Raw genomic sequence first — 9,879 nt, 5'->3', positions numbered from 1 at the left:
GTTTAACAATTTCACGGTGAGGGGACCCAGAGAAGACTTTTCCATGTTAATTGTTGGCTCCATCCACCTGGGACACACATCAGCGGAAGCGAAATCCATTATGGACATCATCATTCACCGAGGAGCCTTTGGCTAAGGGAGGTCCGCACATCCCGGACTAGAAAAAGACTCGCGCCCGACACCCTGCCCCCTTCCTATCCTCCTGTCCCCTCACCTCCCCATTCCCCCATCCCTCGCCCCTTGGTGCCAGCGTTGGTGAGTGCAGAACCCTGGCCGGGTAGCAGGCAGGCGCAATCTGGGTGTTATCCCACTCACCTGAAATCTGGAAACGTTTACGCTTTGCGATGAGGACTGTCTCTTTCATTCCAGTGTTCTCCATCCCAGGGATGTCCGAGAGTTTGACCTCCTTTCCTAGAATTCTCATTTCAGCTTAGCGTTTCCGCCAAACTCATCAAGGATAGAAGTTTGCGCACATCGCCTGTCACATGATTTCCTCAATATATCAAAGTCGAGCTCTTTGCAGCTGTAGTCGTGGCCGAGTGGTTAAGGCGATGGACTAGAAATCCATTGGGGTTTCCCCGCGCAGGTTCGAATCCTGCTGACTACGAGGTGTACTTGCACTTTTCTTCTCTGTAATTCTACCATGAGGTCATCTATCAGTTTGATGATGGAAAATTTACCCGGGAAGGAAATAAAATCCCTGCAATTTCCTGCGACGACAGAACAGGCTTCTTGACGACAGTTGTTCTACTCACCTGTGCCCTCAAACAACTACTGCCGTTGGGTTCTTGTCGTGTAAGTAACTCCTTTTCTTATTTTTTATTTGTCTAAAAAAGAAGCAATCTTTTCTCTGAAGGAAACGCATTTCTCGGTGATGCTGCCTTGTTTCCTGTCCACTACAACCCTGCCTCGGATTTTCATTTTTATGGAATTGAGACTGTGGAGAACACAAAATTCATATTTGTGAGATTCTCATATTTGTGTTCACAAATATGTCTCACTTAGAAAAGTTCATGAGATGTTTTCTCACTGCTAAATTTGCAGGGGCTCTAACAAAAGACATTCTGTGTATAAGTCTAGTAGGAAAACCATTGCACTGCCTAGCAAACCTACACTATTTTACTAGATTGGCAGCCCCAGGAGTCCACAATAGGGCTGGAGCAAGAAGATTCCTCCACCCCAGCCACTTCCTTTTTAGTTTAGTGGTATGAATCCTCACATGTTAGAGAAAACACAGGGGTTCAATTCCCATCTAGGAAGGCTGAACCTTTCATGGAATTTTGTGGCTCTGGCAAACTGTTTCTGTTCTTCTTTCATCTTTTTATTTTGACATAATTTTTGACATACAGAAAAGTTGCAAGGCTAGTACAAAGAAGTCTCATAAATTCTTTACCTAGATTCTCCAATATCAACCACTTAATATATCTGCCTTTTTCCTTGTTTCTATTGATATAGGTATATAGATACAGATTTATATATACATATATAATTGGTTCTAAGCTATTGACAGTGAGTTTCAGAAAAATGTTTATTTACCCCTAAATATTTCTTTTCTTTTTTCTTTCTTTCTTTCTTTCTTTTTTTTTTTTTTTTTTGAGTTGCAGTCTCACTCTGTCGCCCAGGCTGGAGTGCAGTGGCAGGCTTCAGCGTCAACCCACTGGGCTCCAGCAATCCTTCCGCCTCACCCTTCCAAGTAGCCGGAACTACATGTGCACGCTACCTTGCCCAGCTAATTTTTGATTTCTTGTAGTGATGCGGTCTGGCCAAACTGCCCGGGCTGGTCTTGAAACCGCGGGCTCAGGCAATCCACTCGCCTTGGTCTCCCAAAGTGCTGGGATTACAGGCTGACATATCCAGCCCGGCCACCCCTAAATATTTCATTAGGTATTTTCTAAAAATAGAGGCTTTTTTTTTTTTTTAGCCACAGAACAATTATAAAAACAGAATTAAACCTCTTATGTAACCTACAGATCTTGTTAATATTTTTCCAATTGTACAAATCCTTTATTTTAAGAAGAAAATGCATTGCATTCAGTTGGCATGTCTCTTTAGTCTTTTAATCTAGAAGAGTTCCTCAATCTTTATTTTCCTTTCATATTGTTAGTTTTTTAAAAACAAGTGGGTCAGGCAGTTTTTAGAAAGCCACCTTGATCTGAACTTGACTGATGTTTACTCTAAGTTGAATTCAGATTTTGTCAGGATTACCACACAAGTGAAGTAGTGTCCTTCACAGTTCTTCATATCAGGAGGCACATGATGAATTAAGGTGATGTCTGTCAAGTTTATCCAATGTCAAGATAGCTTTTGTATTACTCATCATGTGTTTATAAAGCTCACTTGTTTTTCATCATATTTGGTTATTTTGAAAAGAATAAGTTTTAAAAAAAAGAAAATAGTTGAGCAGACAAGCAGAAACGATTTGACAGAATCAGAGTTCAAGTAAAAAAACTCAAACATTTTATAAAAGAGGACATCTGCTTGTCTAATGAGCAATTTTCTTTTCATTTGCCTATTGAAATTGTTGACTCTCACAGTGTTTATCACAAATAAAATTAGTTGTCGTAATGTGTATATTTAAGAAGAGCATCATGGAAGAAAAGGATTGGTAAGCACAGCTCAAAAGAAAGGATGATATTCCCATTAGGATTTAAAATCAGACTGGTGAATTTAAAATGATTAGTGCCAGAAGGACTTCTGTTGTTTTCCTATGGTAAAGTAATAGGGACCAGAGTTACCCTTCCACCATAAACAACTAGAAAACTGAACAAAGTTTATAAAACAATGTTCTTCAGACAATAGACAACAGGCAATGACTACTTTTGGTAATTGATAAAAGAGAAACAAATAAGAAACAAATTGCCCCAGCTTACTGCCAGGAAGTACATGAAGAGGAACATTTCATAATGATAAATGCGCTAATAAACCAAGAGGACACAACAGTCCTGCATGTGTATGCACCTATTAACAGCATAGCAAAACCTGATAACCTGAAAAGAAAAATACAAAAATTACTCAAATATAGTTGGAAATTTTAACATTTCTCTCTCAGCAATTGATAGAAGTAGCCAGAAAATCAGTAAGAAGTTGAAGACTTGAAGAGTATTACCACAAACCTTACCTGATTTTATAGAACTTTCTTTTTATCAATAGAGAATATATATTTTTCAAGTGTACATAGAATACTCACCAAGACAGACCATATTTTGGGCTACCAAACAAGTCCCATTAAATTTAAAAGGACCGAAATCATAGAAGTATATTCTCTGACCATGATAGAATTAAACCAGAAATCAACAACAGAAATTAAACAAAGTAATACAAAATGTCTGGGATGCAGCTAAAGCTTTGCATAGAGAGCAACTTATAGCAGAAAATACTTATAAGATTTAAAAAATTGTTAAACCTACTATCTATACCTTCATCTTAAGAAGCTAGAAAAAGAAGAGCAAATTAAATTCAAAGTAAGCAGAAGAGAGAAATATTAAAGGGAAGAAGAGAAAACAATAAAATAGAAAGCAGAAAAACAGTAGAAAAGATCAATGAAACCCAAAATCTAGTTATTTGAAAAGAAAAATAATATTGAAAAATCTCTAGTCTGACTGATCAGGAAACAAATAACACAAATTACCATGATCAGGAAAGAAAGAGGAAACATTTACCCAGAGTATACCAAAAAAAGAATATTTTGAATAACATTATGCCAATTAATTTGACAAATTAAATGAAATGGATCATTTTCTCAAAAGAGGCAAACTACTAAAGCCCACTCAATCAGGAAGAAATAGGATTTTAAAATGTGGTACAGCCAGGCTCGGTGGCTCAGCCTGTAATCCCGCACCTTTGGGAGGCTGAGGTGAGTGGATTGCCTGAGCCCGCAGGTTCGAGACCCGCCTGGGCAGCGAGACCTCATCCCTACAATAAATCAAAAAATCAGCCGGGCGTGGTAGCGCACGTCTGTAATTCCGGCTACTCGGAAGGCTGAGGCGGAAGGATCGCCGGAGCCCAGCAGGTCGAGGCTGCAGTGGCCGCGAGCGGCCACTGCACTACAGTCTGGCCAACAGAGTGAGACTCCAACTCAAAAAAAAATGTGGTACATATACATGATGTACTCCATGTATGCAGCCATGAGAGAAGAAGAAATTATGAACATCACAGCAACTTGGACAGATTTACAGTCTCTAATACTCAGTGGTCTACCACAGAAACAAAGAACTGAGTACCACATGTTCTCACTCATAAGTGGCCCTGAATGTTTATCATAATTCTATAAGAAAGGGATTGGCAGTAGTGGTACATAGCGGGACATTGGGGGTGGGGGGAATGGTGGAAGATGAGACATAGCATCAGTAAGGGTACCTGTTCTCAAACCAGGTTTAGTGGGGACCAAAGGGAGGCCCAAACTTCATATGTACGATGAAGGACATCCTCAGTGGACATCTTTATGTACCTAATCCTGAATTGTATCCCCACGTCTTTGAAATTTAAAAAAAATCTGAATTTTCATATATCTATTAAAATTAGAATTTATAAATAAAAACCCCTCACAAAGAAAAGGCCAGGCCTGGATAGCTTTATTGGTAAATTCTACCACATATTTAAAGAGGAAATAATACCATGTATTGCTAGAGTCCAGCTCCAACAAGAGAGTCAGGGCCTGAATGGGGAGAATCGGGAAGCGGCGAAAAAGAAAAGACGAAGACAACAGGAATCCTCTTCCTGGGGAGAGCTCAAGACTCTGCCAATTTTTATTCAATTCTTACAAGCTTTATATAGTTTTTTTACTGACCCCTCTACCCACAAAATGCATCCCTTGTTACACATTAAATGTTTACATCATGTTTTTTTCTTTTGTTTATGGTGAAGTTGACCTTTACAAGTTTCATTTTGTTTCTTCCTGCTACCAGGTGGTGTAACAAAATACCAGCTGCCAATTTATCAGCCACGTCCTGTGATCCCTAGGTCACCTGAATCTCTTCCCTTCGCTATTCTATTTCTTTTCCTTTACTAATCTATTTTCTTAATTCTACCCTTATATATACTTTTATATATAATATATTGACTTGTTTTTTCTTTTATATAACCACCCTTATCTTACCTACTATGAATTCTTAATACTATTAATTTAAAAATTTAACTTTCTTAATTCTAATTGCCTTATCTATATTACTTGCTATTTTCTTATCACCTATTTTACATTTTATATTTCTAAATGAAACATGTCTAAATCTACACTTATATATGAAACTAATCTTACTTCTAATCCTAGATATATTTAATTTTAAACCTACACTAAGTGTATATAATTTTAAGTTTACCTTAAAACTTAATTATTTCCTATTCCTTATATTTAACTAATACCTACATCTATAATAAACATTTATCTTTTAATTATAACTGCTATCTATTTAATTCTAATCCTTACTTTAATTTTAAACTTCTTTCTAATTAAACTATTTCTTAAATCAAAAGGCATGTCTGTGACTTGTTTTTCCCAAAAACACCTGTTTGTGGAGATACTCTGTCTCAGTTTCTCACTCCCTCATCAATCACAACTGTCAATGTTGTTACTTATAAAGGGTATGAGGAAGTACTTGTTTTTCCTTTTTAGCTAAAGGTTGCAAAATTTGCATTCCCTTGTCCCTTCAGGGAGGAAATTTTTTGCTGTTGAGCCCTTTTTACATTTTTATACATAGGTTTATTGCTAATTCCACATCCTTGCACATTCTAAGGGACACCCTTTTTGCTGCAATCTCACCTCCATTATGCCTATGTATAATTTTTGCTGTCAAATGCCATCATCCATTTGCGCATCTATTATCTCAATTAAAGAGGGAATATTCTCAAGCCTATGCACCCAATCCTTCAAAGTTAGGGAAGGTCCTTCAACAGGATCCATGGAGCTTTGCCTCCGTCATGGCTGCATCTTACTGGGGCCTTGCTCCCAGCTGGCGTTTTTCCTGTTTTCAGGTCCCTTTTACCTTACTTTTACTAGTGATTGCGGCTCCCGGCAATGTATACATGCACTTTTCTAGAAATTTGAAGAGGAGGGAAACTTTCCTACTGATTTTGTGAGGTGAATATTACTCTGATATCAAAATCAGATCCCAACTTCAAAAAAAATTATGAACCAATGTTACTTATCAAAATAAGTGCAAACATTCTTAACAAATGTTAGCAAATTGAATCCAGCCATCTTTTAAAAGGATAACATGCCATGACCAAGCGGAGTTTATTTCTTAAATGCTGAGAGGACTAGTGATTATTGTCTTTCAGTTCTCAAAGGAGTCATTTTCCAAGTCTGTAAAGAAAGAACAATAGACTCAGAGTAAGATGCTTTGATGTTTATATTCAATTGCCCTGTGAATTTGCAGGCTTCTCTCATCTGCCTTTTTCTTATTGTCAGTGTCGGTGGCAACATTTCATGAAATGCTTCTGAGGGTTAAATGAGGTCATGAATACAAAGACATTTTCTAAAATGTGAAATTTAGAATTGTTAGGTATCAGCATTATTTTCACTGGTTCAATACTCATGATATACTACTTGTTTTTTCAAATAGATGAAACGTGTTCAGAATCATGCGGTAGTTTTAAGAAAATGCAGAAACAGTTTAAATACAAGTACAAAGAAATACATATACTTTGCTTGAAAATTTGAAAGAGAAAAGAGCTGAAAGAAGAAAACAAAGAGTTGGAATATGATGCCAGCACCTCAGTTAAATTAGTATTAATTTCTTTCTATACACATCCAATATTTCAATGCAAGAGTATGTAGCAGCATATTGTTTTTAACTTGTTTTTCCATTTTCTAATTATATAAATAATGCAGAGATCAATGTTTATTGTTTAAAAAGTTAAACAACACAAAAGTAATTAAATAGACATTTTTATTCACTCCCACTCTATGTTGCTCTTTTATTCGATTGGTGAGTATGCCTTCGAATTTTTTAAATGTACTTGTTTACTTTAGGGCTATGTTTGCTGTTTTGTGTATTAAAGTTCATACATATTTTCCAAGTAAAACAATAAGGATTGAATTCTTTAATAGCTGTCTGGTAACTTGTGATAGGAACGCATCACACCATTTCCTTGCTGGTTATGATACTTTTGTTTGTTTGTTGTTGTTGTTGTTTTGCCATTCCAAACAATGCCTCAGTGGACATGCTTATATTGTAATCCTTTGATCACCAGCTGTTTTTTTGCCTTTTCCACCTTGGTCAATGTGCTGGTTTCACACAAGCTATCCAATCTCCCGCTTCAACGTACTTACAAATGTGAGTGCCCAGGACTGTTGAAAGACGGGTTGTTCAAAGGCAAGGAATGAGTAGGGGCCTAAAGTTAGGATCTGATTTCTGGAATGAGAGAAGTTTCGTTCCCGTTACGGAGACTATAGAGCCTGAGCTCAGACCACAGCCCAGTCCCGGGAGCCGGCGGCAGCTCGCTCACTGTTTACTGTCATGAAGGGGTTGCTGTTTGCTTGGAACTCTAAGGCTTATGTTCATAGGCTCACGGATGAGGACTCTCATCCCACATCCCAGTGTTCTTGCCTGTTCAGGTGGCACAGAGGGTTGACTCTTTTAAAAGCAGACCCTAATTTTACCTGAAGATTTGCGTTCAACTCACAAAGCCGACTTTTTTTGTACACGGAACAGTGCTTATCTTATTTGTGCTCCTTCGTGTCTACAACTTGAAAAAAGGGAGGGAGGGAGGGGGAGAGAGAGAGAGAGACGTTATGTAGTTGTGACCGAGATGGGCTAGAAATCTGTGGGGACTTCCTCACGCAGGTTGAATCTGTCTACTACGGGGATGTGGTTTTAGCCACATGAGGGCATTGACAGAAAGAAGCGGAACCAAGTTACGTTGTGCAAAGTTCCTAAGTTCTCGGGATGCCTTGCGCTTCCCTGCCTGCTCGAACCCTATACTTAGGCAACGTTTGATAGTGTCTTATTCCCTGTGGAAATGAATACTAATCAGAGGTCGCAGTCTTTGTCAATTAGCATAGAGTTTTTGTGGAGTCAACGTTTCGATTGCTTTCGTCACCCGGTTTCGGTGTTTGCAAATCTAGCACGAGAAACACCGCCAGAGAAATCGATGCCATCACCGTCAAAAGAGCAGACTGTCCTACGCAGCCCGGCCGTTTCGGCTCCAGCGACGGTAGGTGGAACCAGCGAGCCAAGAAAAGGTTAGCTGTGAGGCTTGGTTGCAGGCGAGTTTGAATTCAGTTGTAGATGCACCAAATATAATCACAACTATGGACTAGAAGAACGTGGACAATAGAAGTTTATTAGATATAGTCAAGACATCGCTATGCAATCTGTTCTCTTTAGTATAGTGGTAAGTATTCCCACCTGTCACTCGGGAGGTCAGGGTTCGATCCGCCAACGGGGAGGCGAAAAAGGATGTTTTGCATCTTCAGGCTTCTGTTGTGATCCCTATTCAACAGCTGGAATTCAATGGAACCCACCTCCACTGTTACCGTACCCTCTCTGACTTTCTTCATTCTCATGACCAACTTCCTGATCTGAGAAACATTTCTGTCCATTCTAAAACTTCAAAGCCACAGTTACTTTAAGGCCTAGAGGAGAATGAGTTTAAATGACACAAGATTTAGAATACTCACTGAAGGTTAATGAAAATATGGTTGACATCCGTCTCTTATTTGCATGCAGAAAGAACCCCTGGAGCAGCCAAGACAGTCAAAAAGCTCATGCAGGTGTCTGTGACCTCCATCCTCCTAGACATCAAATTCTGGAATGAAGATATCAACATGTCCCAGTTGAAGATATCAACATGTCCTAATTGGGGTCTTGTGTATGCTCCAGTTAGCTGCACTGGCTGACCTAGACAACTTCAAACTAGTGTCCTGGGACTAGAGAATACAAAGATGTAGATTAAATGTGTGACAGAAGATGACAAAGTGGTCACGCACTTTTGAGAAATTCCCCAAGTTCCAGGAGCACATAAGGAATGTCAACATTGATGCCTTCAACAATATCTAAAACTCTTGGCAATATGCTGGTATGACAGACTTAATGAAATAAAAACTGAGTTTTCTGAATGAAAGAAAATGTTATAAAGCCATAGTCATCAAGACAACGTGGTTCTTGTTCAGGAACAGACAAATAGACCAATGCAACAGAAGAACACATTCTACACAGATGTATTCATACAGTCATTGGATTTCCCTGCAGTGCACTAGGGAACACCATTCTTTTCAGTAAACTGCAGTTTAGTAAATTAGTGGCTCAATTGGTTATCCATATAGAAATAAGTTAATCACAACATACACAGAACTCATTCAGATGAAAAGTATATTTAAACATGAAAGGTAAAGGTTTAATGCTTCTGAAAGATAGCTTAGGATAATATCCTAAGGTTACACTGATGTATGCAAGAATTTCTAGACAAAGCACAAATAGCAGTCATCACAAAAGGAAAAATATATATGTATATATTAGACTTCACCAACATTGGAAACTTTTGTACGTTACTCACCTCCATTAAGCAAGTACAGGGAGTCTTCAAGAAGCTATTTGCATTGCACATGCTTAGCCAAAGACTTGTTTCCAGATTACAGATTTATATATAGATGTATAGATACAGATGTGAATAAGAAAAACGAATAAGAGAAGGACAGACAATCTGACAGAAAAAGAAAATGGACAAAAGATTTCAACAAGTTCTCTACACACTTGGATAGCAAAGGAACCAATAAACACATGAAAGTGGGCTTTTTTAGTTATCAGAAAAAGTGAAAATTAAAACAATTATATTTTACTAGTATATCAAGGGTCCCCCAGATAAACAGAATCAATAGAATGTATATACTATATAAAGAAAAAGATTTATTTAAGGAATTGGCTTGTGTGGCTGTGAAGGCTG

The 9,879-nt window shown here is 38.2% G+C and overlaps 1 non-coding gene across 1 annotated transcript; it reads left to right on the top strand.

The window, feature by feature from the left end:
• Window positions 1-525: 525 nt before the first annotated feature.
• Window positions 526-607, top strand: TRNAS-AGA. Its single transcript has one exon. It is a non-coding gene; the product is annotated as a tRNA-Ser (tRNA).
• The last annotated feature ends 9,272 nt before the right edge of the window (window positions 608-9,879 follow it).

The sequence above is a fragment of the Carlito syrichta genome, unplaced genomic scaffold (genome assembly GCF_000164805.1).
Source record: "Carlito syrichta isolate Samal-C Ts95f unplaced genomic scaffold, Tarsius_syrichta-2.0.1 Scaffold74266, whole genome shotgun sequence".
NCBI classification, from domain to species: Eukaryota; Metazoa; Chordata; class Mammalia; order Primates; family Tarsiidae; genus Carlito; species Carlito syrichta.
The sequence above is the reverse complement of the archived record's forward strand: the minus strand, read 5'-3'. Positions and strand labels throughout refer to the sequence as shown.